At 38.6% G+C, this 21,464-nt stretch overlaps 1 protein-coding gene across 1 annotated transcript in view; it reads left to right on the top strand.

Moving 5' to 3' along the window:
* The window catches only part of LOC139709998 (uncharacterized), an 84,505-nt gene that overhangs the window by 31,757 nt on the left and 31,284 nt on the right, over nt 1-21,464 (top strand). The gene's annotated exons all lie outside the window — the stretch shown is intronic.

Below are 21,464 nucleotides of genomic sequence, written 5' to 3'. Positions count from 1 at the left end.
TGAGGAGTGATATGCCCCTGTAGGTGCTGCAATCCTTATTTCCCCTTTTCTATCATATAGGTACCACAATAGCATTCTGCCAGTCTTCTGGAACTCTCCTTTTCTCCCAAGCCTTTTTGAAGATGGTTTTAATCCACTCAACTTCTGTCTCTCCGCAGGCGAGGATAGCTTCTGTTGTTATATCATCTACGCCTCCTGCTTTTCCTTTAGGGCTCTTCTTGATGACCCTTCTTACTTCAGTCTCCAATATCACATGGTGGGTTGGAGTGATCTGGGTGGTTGGGAGTGAATTCTGATTGTGTGTCAATCACTCCTGATGGGTTTAGGAGGTATTTCAAGTAATCCTTCCATCTCTGCATGATCTCATCCTCTTCCTGCAGAGGTTGCCCATATGCATCATGGTCACAGTAGTGTGGTCGAAGGGTTCATGTCGTAGGCCTACCCGCATGGCTCTCACGCTTTTGTAAAGCTCTCCCAGGGAGTGTTTACACAATTCGCTGAGCTCTTTACCATACTTTTTCCACGAGGCCTCCTTTGCTGCTTTTACCACTTGCTTGCTGTTTCTTCTTGTGAGTCTGAACGTCACGTAGTCATCGTCCTGCTTTGACTTCAGCCAGTTCTTAAACGGTCTCTTCTTTTCTTTCATTGCCTCCGTGACGTCCTCGTTCCACCATGCTGTCCCCTTTCCAGCCTTTCTATTGCCGCATGCCTCCTTCAAGTTGTCCAGAAGAGCTGTTTTGAAGGTGCTTCAGGCCTCTTCAACATTCATATTTGTGGGGTCCACCTCGTTCCGCTTTTGGCCTACCATGTTGATGTTGTGGTCCTGTTGTTCAGTATTTTGGAACTACCTCATGTAAATTCTCTCTGCCTGTTTTCGTTTACCTGGTATCCTCTTCTTCTATGCTGTGTGTTTCAAAATGACTGGTCTGTGATCTGTGTCCAGGATTGCGTTTGGAATGGTCCTGGCATCCGTATTGCTGTTTCTCGTTTCGGTTTTTGTTAGGATAAAGTCAATCTGAGACCTTACGTTTTTGTCATTCCACTTTAAATTTAGCAGGTATAGATTTGGCTGGGTCGATGTTGGAAGAAGGTGTTGGCGATCAGAAGTTCATGCTATGCACACAGTTCCCGCACATGGTTGTCATTGTAGTTGCAGGGGGTTCGATGGTCACTGTTCGGGCCAAGATGTGGTGTCCATGGAATTCTTCTCTCACCTACTCTGACGTTGAAGTCTCCCGTGATATATAGAGGTCTTCACTGTCATGATTCTTGTTTCTAATGTCTGAGAGATTTCGAAAGAATTTATCCTTTTCTTCATCTGAGTATGTATCATTACAAGGTGCATAGATCTGTACATAATTCACGATCTTCTATCCTTCTCTCATTCTTATTTGACGATTCGCTCTGAGATGTTCTCGGTGTTCAGAACGTCTTTCCCTATATTGTGATGCAGGATAAAACTAACACCGTGTAAAACTGCTCTCTTGTCTTTGCTCACTCCACTCCAGATGAGAACGACGTTAGAGTCAATTTTCTTTGTCCCTAGTATTCCTTTCCTTCTGGTGTCTGCTAACCCTATGATTGAGATCTTGGGTTATAAATTCCACTTATTCAGGCTCTTGTCACTCAAGCCATAGATGTTCCATGAATGGACCAACCAGTTTGATATCCGAAAATCGCTGTCCATTTTCATATCCAGTCCGTTTTCAGTTTTGTTCAGTCCGTTTATGTCTCCTTTGTTTGAATCGAGCAATTTTTATCTGCTATCGGCTAGCTAGGCCCGTCGTAGCTTCACAAGAGCCTCGTTGGCCAGCATTACCTGTTTCCACCCCCTGTGGCGGGGACGCGGGGTTGGGCTTAAGGAGGCGATACAGAATGTAATACTCAATGTGTAAATGAAATCGTGGTTAAGTGAATATATATATATATATATATATATCAGCGAGATGAGATGGTCTGAAAAAGACAACTTGAGTTGACAAAGCTGTTAATTGCTTAAATTCGTTTTAGGCACTGAACCCGAAAATCTGAGTATGAGTAGACCTTCCTCTTTACTTCTGTAGAGTTCAGGGTTTGCAAATACTAAGATATAGGACACTTTGATGTTTTGATTATATAACCGCACAGCTCAGTGAACAAAGAGTGGCAAATTGACAATGTGGTACCTTGAACTGATGTTAGTTTTCGTATGGCTGATGGCTTAATGCCCTATTCGCCTGCTTTCTTATTTCTTGGAAATGTCCCAGACATATTTTGATGGCTTTTACGCCATGATGGTGTTCTGAGATTTTAGTCTAAATCATTTATAGGCCATTTAACATTATCTATTTATTTCTTGCTTGACGAAATTATCCCATTGAATCGATCAAAAAGAGCACATTGCACTTTATAGACTTTCAAATTTATGTGTTTTTTTGTAGTTTCGAATTGTACTTTTTGTCTATCAAATAATGTATGCTCACTCACGTGCACACACACACACATATATATATGTATATATGTATATATGTATATATATATATATATATATATATGTAAGATTATGAAGTAGGATAGAAATGTACTCTCTAAAAAAATCGAGTGAAAATATTCACTCTTAAAAGAGTGAATACAAAAAAGAGTGAATTTCGAGTGAAATTGGAGTGAATTTTGAGTGAAAATGTTCATTTTCACTCATTTTGGAGTGACGTAGCAGGGATCACTCCAAAATCTTCGAGTGATCCCTGACGTCACTCCAAAATGAGTGAAAATGAGCATTTTCACTCAAAATCCACTCCAATTTCACTCGAAATTCACTCTTTTTTGTATTCACTCTTTTAAGAGTGAAAATTTTCACTCGATTTTTTTTAGAGAGTATTTTAGTCCAATAATAGTGCCATTCATTCAAATTAAATTTTCGACGCACATCTTCTTCAGGGTCGATACGAACAAATTTTCATGTCAACACAAACACAGCTAATGATATGGTGTAAAATCTGTGTTATGTTTGTGTTTGACGGAGAGGATGTAATACCATTTATTAATGATTGTCTGTCATTATTTTTTGACATGATAATGGAAGTGGTAACAACTCAACCTCCCGTCCTCCCCGCTCTTTGTCACAATGGAAGATGCGACGGGCGGAATCTTTTACAACAAACAGACCAATGATTTTAGTCTTCATTCACCAGCCAGAACTGATACAGTTTCCCTGGGTCTATACTCTTTGTGTCCGTGGGAGAAGCGAAGAGTAGAATCTAATCCACGTCCTTTATAAAGCTGATTTTACGATGATGGGTTCGTTCATTAGTGGATCCAACTCTCATTGGGTCGCTTGCAACTAAGTTATGAATTATTATTTCACACCGACTTTTCGCTATTAGACTGTATGGTCACACGCCCGGGATTTCCCAATCTGATGCCCACGATTCCTGGACACCCTGCGCAGACGATAGTTTATTCAATGTGTAAGCGTCGAGCTCTTCATCCGTGCGCAAATAAGTGCTCGCTCAGTCGACTGAAATCCGCCGGTTCGTTTCACCAGTGAATGCATCTGTCGGTCGCTGAAAGTAGCCATGTCAGTTTTATTATCACTATTTTTAACACGGCGACATTAAGAGCTTTCCCGTGCCATCAACGAATTGCATTTGCAACTTTTATATGCACGACAGGAACGCCAAATTGCCACCTCCTTGCCTGTTTAGGTATCGCAATGGCTGATGACTGAGTCTGAAAACACCGAAAATCAAGGAATACCTGAATATCAAATATGTTGGTAAGTAACCGTTATTTGACAATTAAGAAAAAAAAAAAGTTATTGACAGTATCTCGTTAAATCAAACATGTGGCAGTAGTTAAAAAATGGGGGTAGAGCGAGTATCTATCGCTTATGGAAATCAAATAAAAGAAACTAATTACTGAAAGGATGACAGCGATCTCTAAGATAAAGTTGATTAGAGAGCAAAAGTATATCAACGTTTTATCATAACCGTTTTGTTATTTGTTCACTTTCACACCGTTCTTTACCAAATTATCACTATGATGTAGCACCATTTTTGTCTCGAATCTCCCTTCTTTAACCTATATCACAACTGCCAAATGAAATATCTTGTTATTATGCCGTATTGTTCTTTTCATTGTGTTTGTTTTTAATGTTGTATCTAAAATCAATTTTGAGATTCCCCTGGTCTTTCAAAAGAGGTTTTCTGGGTTTTTTTTTTTCATATAAACTGTGATCTACTGTATGTCCCAGAAAAAGAAATTACAACGGGACCCCCCGCACCAATAACTTAAATATAATGAATCAATTCAAATATGATTTCAGGGTGCGAGACCATAACCTATTGCCCACTTTTTACAGAAAACCCCATTCAATTTGCTTCAGTGGTCAAAGAGAGACGAGGATTTGGGGGGGGGGGGAGCATGTCAGGTATTCCTACCCTCCTATATAGTTCTGTCCATTGTGTTCAGTTCCAAGAGCATCAAAGTGCTAAACTTGGAAGAATCAGACCCATGATATGCTTTTACAACGATCCACATTTCTCTGTGACCACTTCAAGGCGTCATTTTAATACCATTTGCAGATGAAGCGAAAACTCAGCTTAAGTGCATCAAAATAGTTCTAAAATGTGAATTAGGGATAGAAACAACCATATATTAAAAAAAAAATCAATCAGTCTGATTAATGTTAAGTATTGATGAATATAAAAAATGTGAACAGTATTTATGATACAAAATTTCTAGACTAGTCTGTTTAAAGTTATGTTTTGTTGAGAAAAATAGAGATATCTCGTTATATTTTAGGCTTTATTGCAAAATTTTTACATGATAGGATGTTTGGGGATACAACTGACCTACACATATTCATCAAATATGATAGCTCGAACATTTTTTAATCACTGCTTCCAAAGGTAAACAATACTTTTAACGAAAGTGAATAGGGATTTCTGCAAAATGTAGCTACGATGTAAGATGTTTTATTTTAAAGATGGGCCATCCTCTTTTGCATTCCTTCCAAGATAGCACAGAACATGATAATTATATTCCACCAGAATGACAAGACTATTGTAAGGCTATAACATTTCTGTGATATTTGAAGGTTGTTAGCCGTTAAAATTTGAATAATGCACCAAAAACTCACTATAACGTATTCTGTGTACTAGGCACAGCTGCATACACTAATCCTCTGGTGGTTGTAATATGATACTTATAATTGAAACAAAAGATATGCATGTTAACTGATTGACAAATTGCACTACATCGACGCAAAAAAGCACTGAATTGATTAGTGTTTTAGGATTAGAACCAGCGCTTGCTGGTATAAAGGATTAGAACCAACACTTGCTGTCAGGCGGAAGCTCGGTGGTCCAGTGGAGATGACGCCTCTTCGGAAATCTTGGTGCGAACGAGCTGTCGCTCATGCTTGACCAACACTTTGGAATTCACTTCCACGTGTGCTGAAAGACTCAATCTCCATAACGTCTTTTAGGAGTAACCTAAAATCCTATTTGTTTGACAGTGCGTTTTGAGGACAGACTTCCACGTCTTCTTTTTTGGTCTTCTTCTTCTTCTTTTATGGTATATGTATTTTCAGCCTTTTTGCTTTGATGTTAAGCGCCTTGAGCATTCAGTCAGAATGGGAAATGTATGTATGTATGTATGTATGTTTGTTTGTATTATGTATCATTATTATTGAACCGTGTTACGTACTAGGGGAAATCCAGTCCAAATATAAGTTAGTGTGATAAGAAAGATAAAAAATATTACGAGTTCAACGGCATATGATCGAAATCAGCTGAAAAATAAAGAAGGTATGACATTTTGAAATTTCACTATTGTGGGAGGAAACAGTTCTTGAACAGTCAATGTGAATATGCAAATGGCAAAGTGCGCATGTCATCCCTCGCAACTTACCGTATAGTTTATGCATAAAAATGTGAAATTTCCAGTTTTTCATTCAAACGCAATTATGTCTGAGGCTCAAATCTAACTGATCACTGTTCTGAAGTTATTCACCCAGGTGATAACCTCATGTGTCAGATTTCAATGACAGAAACATTGACTTTTTGTCATTTTTTTTTTTACACGATCAATGGAAAATTGTGAGGGTATGACATATATAGTGTAAAGCGCAATGGAAAATGTATGTATTATTTTTGTCATTAACGGTGTTACGTACACTTAGTTAAAGACCATAGCACACCTTTCCGGGCAAGCTACGCGAGCTTGTTGCGAGGAGGGATTTTCCAGCACGCAGGAGAATTTTCCGCGGGCGGACAGGAATGTTTGCAAGTTTCGCACTTGTTTCTTACCGACTAGACGCGTGCTACTAACCTTCTACTTGCGTGTATTCCTTGTGACCTGCGTGAGAGCTTTGAAACCGATCCGTTTTCTGTTACGAGCGTTTTACCGGTACTGAGAAGTACCTGCGTTGGAGTTGCCTGCGAGGTGCTGCCGGTAAGGGTCTCCTACTGGTGTTCTGCGTGTACCTCTGTGAGCGAACCCCCGCGACTCACTCGAAACAAGTTTTGAGCATGCTCAAGGCCTTGTCATCCCGTATCTGGGGAAGTTTTGCGGCTTGACTTGCGGGGAAACAACTTTACTACCTGGAGCTCTCCGCAGTTGGTCTCGCAGGCAACTCCAACGCCTCGGACCTGACAGTACTTATCGCGTATCTCGCCTGTAGTTGCCCGGAGGTGCGCACGCAAGTTCGATTTAACCGCAGCCATGTTATGAGCATGACCAAAACTTTTTCCGGGTGAGTCGCGAGGATGCCTGGAGAGGTCCAGGCAGAACGCCAGTAGGAGGCCTTTAGCGGCAGCACCTCGCAAGCAACTCCCACGCAGGTACTTCACAGTCCCAGTATGCAGCCAAGATAATGACATTCTGTGGGACTTCTGCCATTCCTGCAGAGGAATTCCTTCACTGAGTTGTCAGCCCCCACGCGCCTGGTACACAGGTCACACAGTATACCCGCAAGTAGAATTTAAGTAGAACGCGTCCAGCAAGTTAGACGCATCCACTGACTCGCCCAAATCCTTGTCCGCCCTCAGGAATTATCCGGTATGCTGGAAAATCCCTTCACGCAACAAGCCCGCGTAGCTTGCCCGGAAAGGTGCGACAGGGCCTAAACATGGTTGCGGGTAAAAAGATTTGCGTGCGCACCTCCGGGCGCCTACGGGTGAGATACGTGCTAGGTACTGTCATGTGCGGGTCATCTGCTGGGACCTCCGGGTGGTAAAAATTGTTCTTTGCAAGTCGCACGCAAGGCTTGCCCGGAAAGGTGACACGGCCTTAAAAGAATGGTGAGCGAGAAAAAAGGACGATATTCAAAAACAAGGTGATTTATACATTTCTGGAAAGCTGAAGTGTCTAGGAATATGAATAATTAACTTTCAGAAGGTAAAAGCGTCTCTAGAAAGATGGAGAGATGGTGTTTTGAGACCCTTTTTAGATCACCTGAACCCGATCTGACGGCGAATTTTGGTGACCAAATTGTGACGTCACGAAATGAACGAATCAGCCCTGCTCTGATGCGCTGTGGTACGCACTCCATCCACACAGTGGGTTCCGTCTATGGAGGGCCGTTACGTATGCCCCATACGAGTTGTGTCCGCAGCGGCCTTCCATATCCGTCGCCTCTCCCTTGCTTCTTCTACCACCCCAACTTTGCCACTGTCACTATCAGTGTCATTGTCACTGTCATCACTCAATTCACTCTCGATGTCAAACTCAAAGTTTTTCCGTACAATATAAGGTAAAAATTGGACGTTTTAATGTCTCAGCCGAGAAAGCAGATGCGACTAAAGACAGGCCAGATATTGCATCCACTCACGAAGAAATACATGCTTTATGAATAGCGGCCTCAATGTCCCGCTGCACTCGTAAAGGGTTTTGTTCATTTCGTGACGTCATATTTTAGGGCTCGAAAAAGATGGCTGTTCCGGAGCGAAAATCGGTGAAGTAAATCAGTCAGTTTTAACTCGCGATTTCTCAGTAGCGCGAATATCTTTTAATAAGTCACATTAAAATTCTGTTTTAGGAGACATTTCCCTCTGCTTTGACACCTTCTTTTATATGATTTTCTTGATTTTACTGTCTCGTTCACCATACTTTAACGCACTTTCTATAGAGACCACATCTCTTTCAACACAAATGCTGTATCAATAGTGTGGCATTCTGAGTAATGAACAGACAACAATTATTCGATCTTTTCAGAAATGACAAATCTAATCCAGTTTTACTTCAATGTTGGCTATCCTTTTTATCTATGTTTTTTTTTTTGCGAACGGCATTTTGCATTTCATTTTTCACTTATAAGAATGTACTTGTATACGTGCAGCACTTTTTTGTGTGTAAACGCAATATCTGTAACCGGAGATTACGTCTCACATTGTCATACAGTGTTCACATTAGCTTTTTCTGTGAACTGTACACATTTCTGTTTTTTTATGATTATGAATAAGGTGAGTTGAGTTGAATTCAATTGAATTAAACTGAATCGCTACAAATCAAAAGAGAGTAGATCGCAACAACAAAAATTCTTATACTCCGTTAATATCAAAGTTAAACTCATCGCTAAATTGTTTGCCTATAAAAAGATTGCCTTGTCAAACTCTGGAAGTAATCAGTACGTCTTCTTTTTTGTCTAATCTCTTGTTATTTTTGAATTGCCCGTCTACATAGATAAGACGGATAATCGTCCTGGTAACAGCACAAGCCACTCCACTGACGTAATGCTTCCCCGTGAGGGGGAAAATGACCTCTTGACCACACCTTGGAAATGATGCGTTTTACTTTAGAATTCAATCTTCGCAAATTCCATGCGGATATTTGAAGGGTATAGAAAATGCATTGTCGAATTCTGCGCATTAATCTGGTCATACTCCAATCTGATGACCAAAAGAAAAAAAAAACCAGCAACAACAACAAATCAAAAGAAATTGGCTTAAAACTCTGGTGAATGCGTAAATTGTATACCTGTCCTCTTCAGGTATACCCGTGCAGCTTTTCCTTACACATGGCGGGAGTATCGCAACGGTCAATCATATACTGGTCCTATAGCTGTTATTGATGCGATAATCGCCAAATTGTTACGGATTAACATTAACAGGAATAGTAACAAATACATCCTTAAATCAATAATGATCGAGCAGGTCGAGTTGTAACCCTTCTTCACCAAACCCACAAGAAATTGCAATACAGAAAAAAAAAATAATAGTAGCTTTTACCCTCGCAGGTGGAGATTTTCAACTTTACATCATGGATACATTAACTCGATGATCCGTACGGGAATGAATGTCATACAGTTGGTCAAGTTTGGATGCCACTCGTATATAATGGAAATTAGAGTTTAAGGTCTCTTCATGTGTGTTAAAAAAAGTCAAAGACCCCATGACAGCTACAATGGGGACCAAAAAGAAAGAAAATAGAATAGATAATCCCATTTATATTCACGATCTGTACGTTCATTTATCCAACCTACTTTTGATTTTGTTTAAACAAAAAATCGATAGTGAAGCACTCTTTCAAAAAACAGATGAGTCGAAACAATGAAACTAATTTGAGGCAAAACGATGATCGCTTTTTCAAGAGAGTGAAAACGCTCTCCTTTATCGAATTCGCGCTTCAAACAGATTTATATTTGTCATCCTTTGTCATCTCAGGTGAGTTTGCCCAAAGTGCATTCACATAACCCTGAAAAAGTGATCGACGCGATATCTAAGCTTTTGTTGGCCTCTTTGTTTCACAATTTTCCCTTTTAGTAAGAGCAGTCATAATCACGATTTAGTGTATAACGTTCATCTCAATAGCACGAACAATGCCATGTCATATCTTGTGATTATGCAGTCCAGTTGTTGTGTTCACTTTGATTTAGAGTCATTTGTATTTGCTTTTTCCACGTTGGATCTTCATTTGAGGAAAAAAAATAATTGCAATCATGAATGACATGCATATCATACGAGGCGAAATACAGTAATAGCAATAATCATTATATATTTTTTTTCATTGATGCTTTCTCTTGCCTCTGGCGATGAAAATGATCAATGTCCTTGTGTATCATTACGACAATGTACGGCAGTGCGGATAAAAATTAGAATGTATTATGTTACGATTTATATGGAGTACACATTCATATCTAATAATGAACAAGTACCGTTTCTTGTTTTGTTTCGATATCGATTGGTTACATGCATCCCAGAACTTCATTATAGAGTAGGGGATTTAAAAAGCAATGAAACGTAAGAAAACCATGTTCCCTTTTATACAGAAGCAAAGCTTTCCCTGTAATATTTAGAATCGACAGAAAAAGATCGCATATTCAACGAAGTAATTGCTGAGTGTACAGCTCCAATAATGGGACTTAAGAGTTTAATGGAACACTATCAGCTTTCAGTCCCCTGTTTATATATATATATATATATATATATATATATATATATATATACGAGCAAAACAAAACACGTCACGACCAATTACTTTTTGGGTAGAGCTCTATTCAGCGATCCCGTTTTCAGTCATGTTTTTCTATTTCATCCTTTCAACAGTTCCCGATCTTTGCAGTAGTATTTTTCTGGACCATCAGAGGTATTCAAGGTAAGTTCAATCATTTCATCTGGCGTTTAGTTTATTATAGGTCGAGTTCCATGTTTTGTAACTGCAAGATCGTATGGAAAAAGTGCGACAGAGATATTATGTTATAAAGTTAATTCAAGGGCATCGCTATAGTACAACTGTAGGTCAACACGCAAGACACACAAACAGACAACAAACAGAATGTATTTATGTCAGTTTGCTTGTTTTGATTAGAATGCTAAATCCAGTGAAACGTTGGAAGTCAACACATGATCTAGTTAGCCATTGTGCTTCAGTGATTCCCTTGTATTGTGCGTGTATGTGTGTGTGTGTGTGTGTGTGTGGGTGGGTGTGTGCAAGTGTGTGTTTGCATATTTGTGTGTGCGTGTGGGCGTATGTGAATATATAGACACATACGATGTAGCAATAACATCAATTTTAGGCTTGAAATTATTTTAGATACATCGTTCAATGATTAAATGGATTGTACAGTATCGGTGAAAATGAGAATTGGGCTTTTAACCTTTTGTTATATACCAAGAAACCACTTATTAAATAGTACAGAGCATATCATATTAAGAGAAATTTCAAAGTTTATTAAGTGAAAATCGGTTTTGGAATCACTGAGACATCCAAAAACAAAGTAAAACAAAGCGATCCTAATAAACGGTGGGTCCCGCTTTTTATTAGGATTTTTTTTGATATCTCAGATATTTCAAAACCGATTTTCATCGAAGAAACACTGAATCCCTCTTGGAATTACATGCTCTTTCATATTTCATGAGAGGTTTCTCATTAGCCCACCAGAAAGTATTAGAAACCTGAAGTTAGGTCTAAACCCAAACTATACACTCCCTTATACGTTTGCATATAGTACAGTCTGCTTTGTCGAAATATTGGATCCCGTGAGATTTTCGAGCTAAAATTGATTTTTAGTTTATTTTTGATCAATTTGGGGGTGCTGAATCGAAAAAAAATGGTTCCATTTTTTCCGACCACGTCCTCATCAGCCATTTTGAATTTGAATATGGCCGCCATAGCGAACTGTATTTCGACCCAATACTCATAATGTGAGCATCGTAGGAGGTTTAAATTTGATGCAAAAAGCATGTTTATGATGTCAGACGTTCTGATAGACCATTTTCTGATATTATGGATTGTTATGATATAATTTGTAGACTGCCATCTTGAAATTCAAAATGGCCGCCAGAGCTAAATGTATTTTTACCCATATCTCAGGTTTGTAAGCTTTATAGAAGGTTTAACTTTGGAGCAAAAAAAAAAAGACATGCTTATGATATGTTAGACATGATAATAAATGATATACATTTTTTTGATGATGGATCATTTCAGTAGGAGGGCATATTGAAATTCAAAATGGCCACCATAGCAAATGTAATAGGTCCTATATCTCATATCGTATGCATTGTGTAAGGTTCTAATTTTAGGGCAAATGGCATGCGTATGCTATCAGATATTCTGACACATCTTTTTTTTTTCTCTCTCTGAAATGATGGTTCATGTTGATGTTACGGGTGGCCATCTTCAAATCCAAAATACCATGGCCGCCATACCAGAATGCATATTCTGACCCATATTTCATGTTGTAAGTAATACAGCAAGTTCACATTTCAGGCATAAACCGGGCGCAAGATGTTTAACATTCATATGTGCGCTTTTTCCCTTCCTGAAATTGCAGATCATTTTCATTGACTGGCATCTTAACATTCAAAATGGCTGCTTTTCTATCAATATCTCTGGGTATAAGTAACTTTTAGGTATATCAATTTTCATGGTGGCATACAGTATACATTCTTTAAAAACACACAAACGCACACATACATTTTGTAATAATGGATTATTCGTATTGACCGCCACTCTTGAAACTCAAGATGGGCACCAGAGTAGTATAATTTATGGTAATTCAACCAACTTTGGCTCTGTAAGATATCTAAACTGCAAACTCAAGCATGTTGGAGCACTCATGTGTAAGTCAATCACTTCAATAATTGCGTAGGTGGGACTGCTTACTGCAGGTAATGCAAAATGACTGCCATGGGAAACATTCCTTTAAAAGCAATGCGTTTGGGTTCTAGAAAATTTGTGAATGGGAAATCATGTGATTCTGGTGTCAAAACAAAATTATGACTGTCAAAAGTACCTTCTAACAAGTATGTCTGAGTGACTTAATGGCCCATTTTGATGATTTGGTTGTAGAGTTGAAACAAGCAATATTAGCCGTACTCTAAAATTCATGGGATAGTCACTTACAAACTGTATTTAATGCCTTCTAGGCTCATTCCCTGCATGTGTTTTAAAGTCACAGCACTTACCTATAGGGATGTACACAGGGGAGAATTGGTTCTAAATTCTTCCAGAAACAATGACTTTTGTATTTCTTTCCATATGAATATAACATTGAATTCTGTGGCTACCGTTGGTGTAGGAAGCTCAAAGCATCTAGTTGCACAGTTTATGATTACCCTTTCGAAATAACTACAATGTACCATAATATTCCCAAGTAGTGGAGCCACAAATTAGGTTGTGGATGTTTCCGAGGTTTGTTTTCTGGATGTGTTATATCAAGACTCTAAGAGGATAAAGCGGGAGATTGTCCTGGTTGAAATTGACCTGGAAATGAATTCGGTCTAACTAGGACAATTTTGACAAATTCATCTAAAGTGTTTACCACAGTATTATATGTTTTTCTATGGCGGCCATCTTGAATTTCAAGATTGGTGACCTATCTAATGATCTACAATTAGGAAACAGCTGTACTGGAATGTTGGTTGCTACAAACATGCGCATTCTTGAAAATTTGAAGCTTCTACAATAACTGCAACCTGAGATATGGGTATTGATAGCTTTGGCAGCTATTTTGAATTTCAATATGGCAGCCTACAAATTGCACCAAAACAATCCACAATATCAATAAAAGATGCATTAGAGTGTCTGACATCACAACCATGCATTTGGCACCATATTTGAAACTTCTACAATACTCACTTTATGAGATATGGGTCAAAATACAGTTTGCTATGGCGGCCATTTTGAAATTCAAAATGGTGGTTGAAGACGTGGTTGAAAAATATGGAGCCAAAGTTTTTTGGGGGGATACAGCAACCCCAAATTGACAAGGTTAGCAACAACAACACGAAAATCTATTTTGGCACAAAACTCTCACGGGATTACATAGTAGCCTCTACTAATACCTGAAAAGATTATTAATAAGATCCATTGAAAAGGCGACGTCAAGTTTTCTTGTGGTTATAATTTTTTGCTGTCGTTTCTCACTGCATGTGCGTGTATGTGTGTGTCTTCTGCGTTGATATCTTAAAGTGAAAACATAGTTTTGGTAAGGGTTTGAAAACCCGTCTGGCACCATTTCATATTTCATATATATTGACGCGATTTGCCGGGATGATGACTTGTTTCGGAGTATTTTGAGATCAAAAGTAAAAGTCGGTATACCGACTTTTATTCCAGAAGGATCCAAGTTACCTCGCTCTCAGTGACAACTCGGCCCTATTTCTGATAATTTATACGCAGTTCGTGATCGCCATATTCTATACATAGGTGCTTGATAGCCGAACATTAATTTTGCATGCGCGCCAAACCGCCCCCCCCCCCCCAAGGAAAAACGCAGTATCTACATCCAGCTCTATTTCTCAACAACCGAGATATTCACCATTTTACATTTTTGCCAAAGCCCCTGGAAAATATACTCATTTCAAAAATTCCTTCATTGTGGAATTTTAGTCTATCTAGCTACCAATTTTCCTGGAAAATATCATTTTGTGTTTTTGTTTTGTTTTTAAGTTATTGATGAAAATGTAGATACTTTGGGGAAACCCCATGCAATTGACTGATTTCCTTAAGGAAAAACGCAGTATCTACAGCGGAATGACTAGGATTAATCTTCTGCCGTAATTGTGTATGCACGCATACATCATTGTACAAGTATTCATGATGGACCATTCTCAACCTTAGGCCCTGGGGGATGCATCCTCCATCCCCCATTTATGCCCTGATTACAGAGCAGCCTTCATAACATTAACAAATAACAGATCGTTCTTGGAACTTTTTGCTTTTTCAGATTGCAGCGCAGCTCAAACCTAATAAGTAAAACATTCCCGGACCGATCTAGCTGTACCGTTACGTGTTTAATATGAAGCTTGCCAGGGCTGTAATGTGGTGCTACATGCCCTAGCCGCTAACTAGCATCTAGATCTAGATCTGTACAGTCTAGGCTAGAGTCTGTCTAGACCAAAATAAATTTAAATCGGATGTCTGGACCTAGAGCCATCTAGACTAGTTTTTATATAGACCTCTATTGTTTATTCTAGGCTAGCTACGTAGCAGGCTACACGAGTCTACAGCCTCAGGGTATAGGCCTACATGCACGATACTCATTAGGCAAATCTCTCGTTTGAAGAAGCTACACCCCTGTAGATAATGCCAGTGTATATCTTGGCAATCAAGGACTTAAAAACCAAAGATATAAAACACCTGTTTCTTGACCCTGGCCTAATCTAAGCATCAGTCACCGCCACAGGGGGGGGGGGGGGGGGGGGGGGGGGGGGGGCACCAGCAAGAGGAGAAGATTGTTTTGGTTTTGGCATGGGCTATGTAGCTCCATGGTGCGTGTGTGTGTCGACAAACTTCTACAATGCTCTCCTTCTTATTCCTGTATTTTCGTTATTTATGGGTCAAATTTTTTCGTTCGAAATTCAAAACGGATGACTATAGAATTTCTCAATAGAATATAAAATTTAAAACTTTAGAAAGAATAGAGAAAATTGAGTTCACTTTGAATGGTCTGCCACAGGCAGATATCCTTATCATGCTCTTACGTAATATGACAGCTGTTGCAGTCATTAAACCCTGGCTTGGCCTCCAGGTTTGCCAAGGTTTGCCTGAGCACAAAGTTATTTTGCAATGGGCAAATACATATCCTCCCACCTCTCAAACGAGGCCTCGTTAGGGGGGGGGGGGGGGGCGGGGGTATAGCACCCTATCAGCTTCGTTTGCCAGTGGGGTCTCGTCTCAAGCGGGGGTTTGACGGCATGGACAGAAAAAAAAAAGTGCAATTTAGCACTTTCACTTGACCTTTTACCTTTTGACCTTTGACCTTTTGGCAAGAAACTTCCCCCAAAATATATATTGGGTAATACATGCCATACACCAAGTTTAAAAAAAAAAACCTTCAGACATATTGCATTTTAAGGAAAGTAGTGATATTTTTAGGAGTTGACCTTGACCTTTGACCCCCTGACCTTTGACCTATGACCCCCAACTTCCCTAGATAATCACTGCCCATCGGTACAAGCATATATACTAAGTTCAATGAAGATACCTTGAACCATTTGCGAGATATGGAGAAAAACATGAAATTTCACATTTTTTTTTCACAAAATAACCTGTGACCTTTGACCTTTGACCCTGTGACCCTAAAATCCACACAAAGTATTATCCCCCAAGGATATACCCTCATACCAAGTTTGATGTAAAACCACCACACGGTTCTTGAGATATCGACAAAAACAAAACGGGACGGACGGACGTACGGACGGACGGACGGAAGAGATAGCCTAGAAGGTTTAGTCTAAGCCCTACACGAGACAGGACTCTTTAATTAGAAAAAATACATCTAGGTCTAGATCGAAGTTACATCCGCTCTCTAGGCCTATTCCTTCTGGATCGAACCAAAGTTTTTTTTTTTTTTTTTTTTTTGTCATGTAACGTTAGTTCTAAATTTGTAATGTAGATCTAACTTTCTTTACTTGTACGTTGTAGCATGCAGCATGGGATCATGCATGCATTTTACGCAACCCAGTCTCACTAGGGTCTAGATAAGAATTAAAATATGAATTATTCTTAACTGTCTCTATTTTGTCCATTTACCTATTATTCACATAATCTATTGTCAGTTATTTAATGTTAAGACAGTATGGTATGGAGTAGATAATAGAACATTGACACTTCACTAGACTTAGGATTCTAACACTTAAGTGGTTAAGTTTTAGTTTTAGACTTAACTTAGTTTCATAAGCAGGCCTTCCCTATCATTAGGCATATTATAGTCCTGACTCCTACACTAGATCTTTCTTTAGACTTTCGGAATACGGACCCTGAAAGTTCTGATTAACGTTAAGTCTAACGTTAGAAAAGAGACGCAAGACTCAAACGTTACTGTCTAGACAAGTCTTAGACTATAGGGTCTAACATGTTACATAACCTGACGTTTGTCCAACACAACACAAATAATGGGTCTAGAACAACTAGTCTAGATCTATTGCCTTTCGCCGAAACTTTCGGATTCGGAGCCCGAGGAATTTTGACTAGGGTCTAGGCCTAACAAAGTTAGTTCACAACAAGTTAATATTGAAATGTACGGAAGATGTTCATCATCGTGATAGAATAAGAAAGAATAAAGCTGATCGTTTGCCACACGAAGCGAGGTAAACACAAATGTATGCATTTGTGTCTACCTCGCTTCGTGTGACAAACATGCATTTGTGTTTACCTCGCTTCGTGTGACAAACGATCAGCTTCATTCTTTCAATATGGAAATAGTTTTATAAATTTTTCTTGAGGGCTAGGCTCACGAGTAATTTTTCCCGCGACAACATTTTGTTTTAATCCAAAGTAACGTTAGTAGTACACCCTCACACTGTATGCTGACTAGCCGGGCCCTGTGCTGACTGCATGCTCAGTGCAGCTATACTAGCTGCAAGCTGTCAGTGTTGTGCTGTACTGTTTTAATGCGCACCCGGTTAGTCTTAATCACACACTGTGTTTTATATAAGGATCACGAATTCATCAAGATATTTACTAATCATTATTGTTTCGTTTAGATATTTTGAACATTATGTTTTATTATTGAGCAAGTATATCTAAAGAAAGTAATTTACGTTCAAATTACAGAACAACCGGCAAAGTATTTACATATATAAATAACAGTGTCTGGTAATTAAGACTAGCTTTGTAGATACTGCGTTTTTCCTTTTGGAAATATTCATCACGTATAGATACTGCGTTTTTCCTTGGGGAAAGTGCAAGTTAAGTGTAGATACTGCGTTTGGCAGTTATGGAAAAGTAGCTTTCCAAACATTTTTTTTTTCAAAAATCTGAATATGTCATATTAACAAGGATTGCCCACTGACTATATTTATGCAAAAAAAGTGAAAATTGACAAAAATGTCAGATACTGCGTTTTTCCTTGGGGGGAGGGGGGGGGGGGGGGCAGCAAAGAGGTTCTTTGATGCGCGCGTTGTTTCAACTCGGCCAATAACTACGACCATGCAGCCAGAACGAGAAGCGCTCCCATAGTACAACACTGTATAATTCAGAGGGACAACTCGGCCCCGCCGTCAAAATGATGCCGAGTTGTTCCCGAGTCCGAGTTAGCCTGACCCCGATCGGGGAAGTTCTGAGATGCGAACATTTTTGGTTCATATTTCAGATTTTCGTCTTTTCCCGTCGAATATCTTGCCATTACAGCGTCATTCCACACATTTCGTAGATAATACATATACATTTTGGGGCGAAATTTGACAATTTTGCCGGCTTACCAGAACTATGTTTTGGCTTTAAATTTCTCCCTCCCTTTAGATTGAAATACTATGATCCATGTAAGACCCATGGTCATGTCAATATGGGCAACTTCCCAGACATTAAAAGGGTCACTACCTTGAAAATCGATAAATGATCCCAGACATTCGATTAGTATATTTAAAAAAAAAAAACAGTGAGAGAGCGACATTCCGACATAATCACTTTCAAAGTTCAGAGTTAGGGAATATGATGAATTATGATGTCTCTCTAACATGGTGTTTATTACTCAAAGGGTGCATGCTTAATCAACATGACTACATGTAAAGTTCAATGCCGATAAAAAGATTTAAAAATCAGATGATCAACTTTTGGTAGCTTTGTTTATCCTTTGAGATATCAAAGTACATGAATTCTCCATGATTCTTGGTTTCACACTATGGTATCGGAGTCCAGAAATAGGCATCATGTGCTCACTTGGTTGAATAGTCTCGCCTGGTACCCCGGCCGTTCCGAGTACCTGGGACAGAAATTCTGTTATTCAATGAAACTCTTACAAAATTTATCATATCTCATCACAGGATCGTCGATTGCAATACCAGATGTCTGTCCTAGAGGGTCGAAGATCATTTGTCCGAGTCAATACCACAGGCCCAGCGGGAAACACGTCCAACTTCTCCCGAAGCGCGTACCGGCGGGGTACCGTGTAAGACAGCTGCCAGAAGAAGAGCAAAGGCGTCAAATGATGTACTGCGCGACACCTGGTGAGCCTTGGCTTTAGAATCCACCACGCCCGATCCAAACCATCCCCAACCCCTACATCCCGCGCTGTTGGCACGTCATTGAGCCTGACAGTTGATGTATAAGTCCACATCGCCGACGTAAATAATTAATCATAGACTCTGAGGAACTATTCGGAAAATCCGGTGACTAAGGAAATCATACAAATAATTTGAATTATCTTTCATCAAAAGAATACAGTAATCTTCCCCATAGATTATCGAAGTTCTTTATTTAAGAGCTGTAAATTTATCAGTGTTCATATCCACAGTATCTCACTAAGTGCACAAAACGCTGGCTTACACATCTTTAGCATAGTCGTGAAACTGTTGCAAATACAGTTGTATAATCATAAATGTACCGTTATATTTTGTTTGAAAGTGATGCAAAAAAAATGATTTGATTTTTTAAAAAAAGGTTTCTTTTCATGATTTTTGTACGTTTCACTTCTGTTTCCCGTGTCACAACCATCGACTTTCAGCCTGTCTAAACACACCCTGCCGAAATAGCGGAACGTGCGTTGAGACGATCGATGGGTATGAATGCCAGTGTGAGGTCGGATTCGTCGGGAAGAATTGCAATACAAGTAAAAAGACATTGATTTGATTTTTAGTTCAGATCCGCTATCTTATATTATAGTGTACAAATATACAATCATCAAGACAAAAGAAGAAAGAAAGTAAACACTTTTTGCAAGTCATGATATTCATAGAGGATATTGATAAAAATCATTGTGTTACATACCATATTTAAGGTTATTTAATTGGCTATCAAACTGGTAGGTTCATGTAAAGGAAAGCTTAGTGCATGAGTGAACACATTCGTTTTTGTCCTCCAAGGTACAGACGTAAAAATTGCAGAAATTGACATTTTGACATTTATTTGCAAATGCCCTTCAAGATAGCAGTGATAACACAATACCAATTTAACGCGATGAGAAACATAAAAGAAATATCAGAAATAAGATTTCGTTCCATTGTTTCTCTTCATTTTCTCAAATAAAAACATTGTAGTGGAACTGAAGGAAACATACAAATTTTCTAACAGCTCAAACTTTTGATTGATAATTATAATTAATGAATTTAAGAATACATGAGACGAATTCAATAACCAAATTATCTAAAGTGTTGTTAGTTTGGATTAACATTTCAAATTTCGACCATCATTGTTGCCATTGCTTCTTCTCTTATGTCTTTTGAGTATGGATTTAGTTGAAGATTATTAATTTTCCTCCATTAATTTTACTTTTCTATATCTTTTTTTTTGGGGGGGGGGGGAGGAGGGGTTACAGAGACAAGTAGATATCATAGATTGATTTTGGCAAATTAATTTGCATTTCTTATTGTATTGAATTTGTCCGCTGTTCTCACTGTTACAAGGAAGAGCGCATGCGCTTGAATAACAACTTGTCCATTATGCAATTTTGACTTTTGTGCCTTGGAAGAGGAAAACAAATGTGTTCACTCATACACTGTAAAAAATTTGTTTAGTTTCTAAACACCTAACTAAACACTTTTCTGTGACAGTTTAAAAACACTGCGACGCGTTTATTTATTAAACATGTTTAGAAACTAAACACATGCTGTGTTTATTTTCAGCACACCCGAGGTGTTTATCACACACACATGTTTATGTTTTAAACGGTTCTGATGTTTAAAAACTAAACACCTGCTCTGTTTATGGCCTAAACACCAAACGTTTACACCATAATCACTCACAGTGTTTAAATACTAAACACCGCACAGTCACATAATCACCCACAATGTTTAAGATCTAAACACTGAACCAAAAAATAAACATGACGCACTGTTTACAATGTAAACACTGCGACATGTTTATTCGCTGTGACAGATTAAAAACACTGCGACATGTTTATTTGCCATTTTAGTGTTTATTCTCAGAACACATGTCTGATTTTTAGATCGATCACAAAATTGCATACACTAAACATGTGACATGTTTACATATTAAACATCGCAATTTCTCAGTGTTTATATGACACATGTTTACACCTTATACATGCTGAGTGTTTATATGAGACATGTTTACACATCATACATGGTAATTTCCACGTGTTTATATGAGACATGTTTACACATCATACATTCATACATGCTAATTTCTACGTGTTTAAATGAGACATATCATCATGCATGTTAATTTCCATGTATTTATTAATGTAAAGTGGATTGTTTCCACTTTTTTTTTGCATGGAATGAGATAAACGCATAACATTATATAGAATTAAATTTACCCAGCATGTACCAAATCATCAGCACACTTACATCGCATAATACCAGGGAAGACCTGGGTTAGCTTTCACAAACATTTTGTCTACAAGAGTCAGAGGCAATTCTCTGAATGCAAGTTATCAAAACATCAGTCAAAGCTTGGGCAATATCTGATGAATAATAAGTTCAAATCCTTTGAAGGGGAAATCGATTCCAATAAATAAGATAGTCTGATAAAAAAAGAATAAAATCCTACAAGTTGAACAGTAAAAATTTTATTGAAATCGGATGAAAAATAAGGAAGTCATAAAATTTTCAAGATTTGCTAATTTCTGCAAAGCAGTT

This window comes from Diadema antillarum, unplaced genomic scaffold (genome assembly GCF_040938485.1).
Source record: "Diadema antillarum isolate AM-2024a unplaced genomic scaffold, OU_Dant_1.0 seq00001487_RagTag, whole genome shotgun sequence".
NCBI lineage: Eukaryota > Metazoa > Echinodermata > Echinoidea > Diadematoida > Diadematidae > Diadema > Diadema antillarum.
Note: the sequence above shows the minus strand (reverse complement) of the source record. Positions and strands in the feature narration are given on the sequence as shown.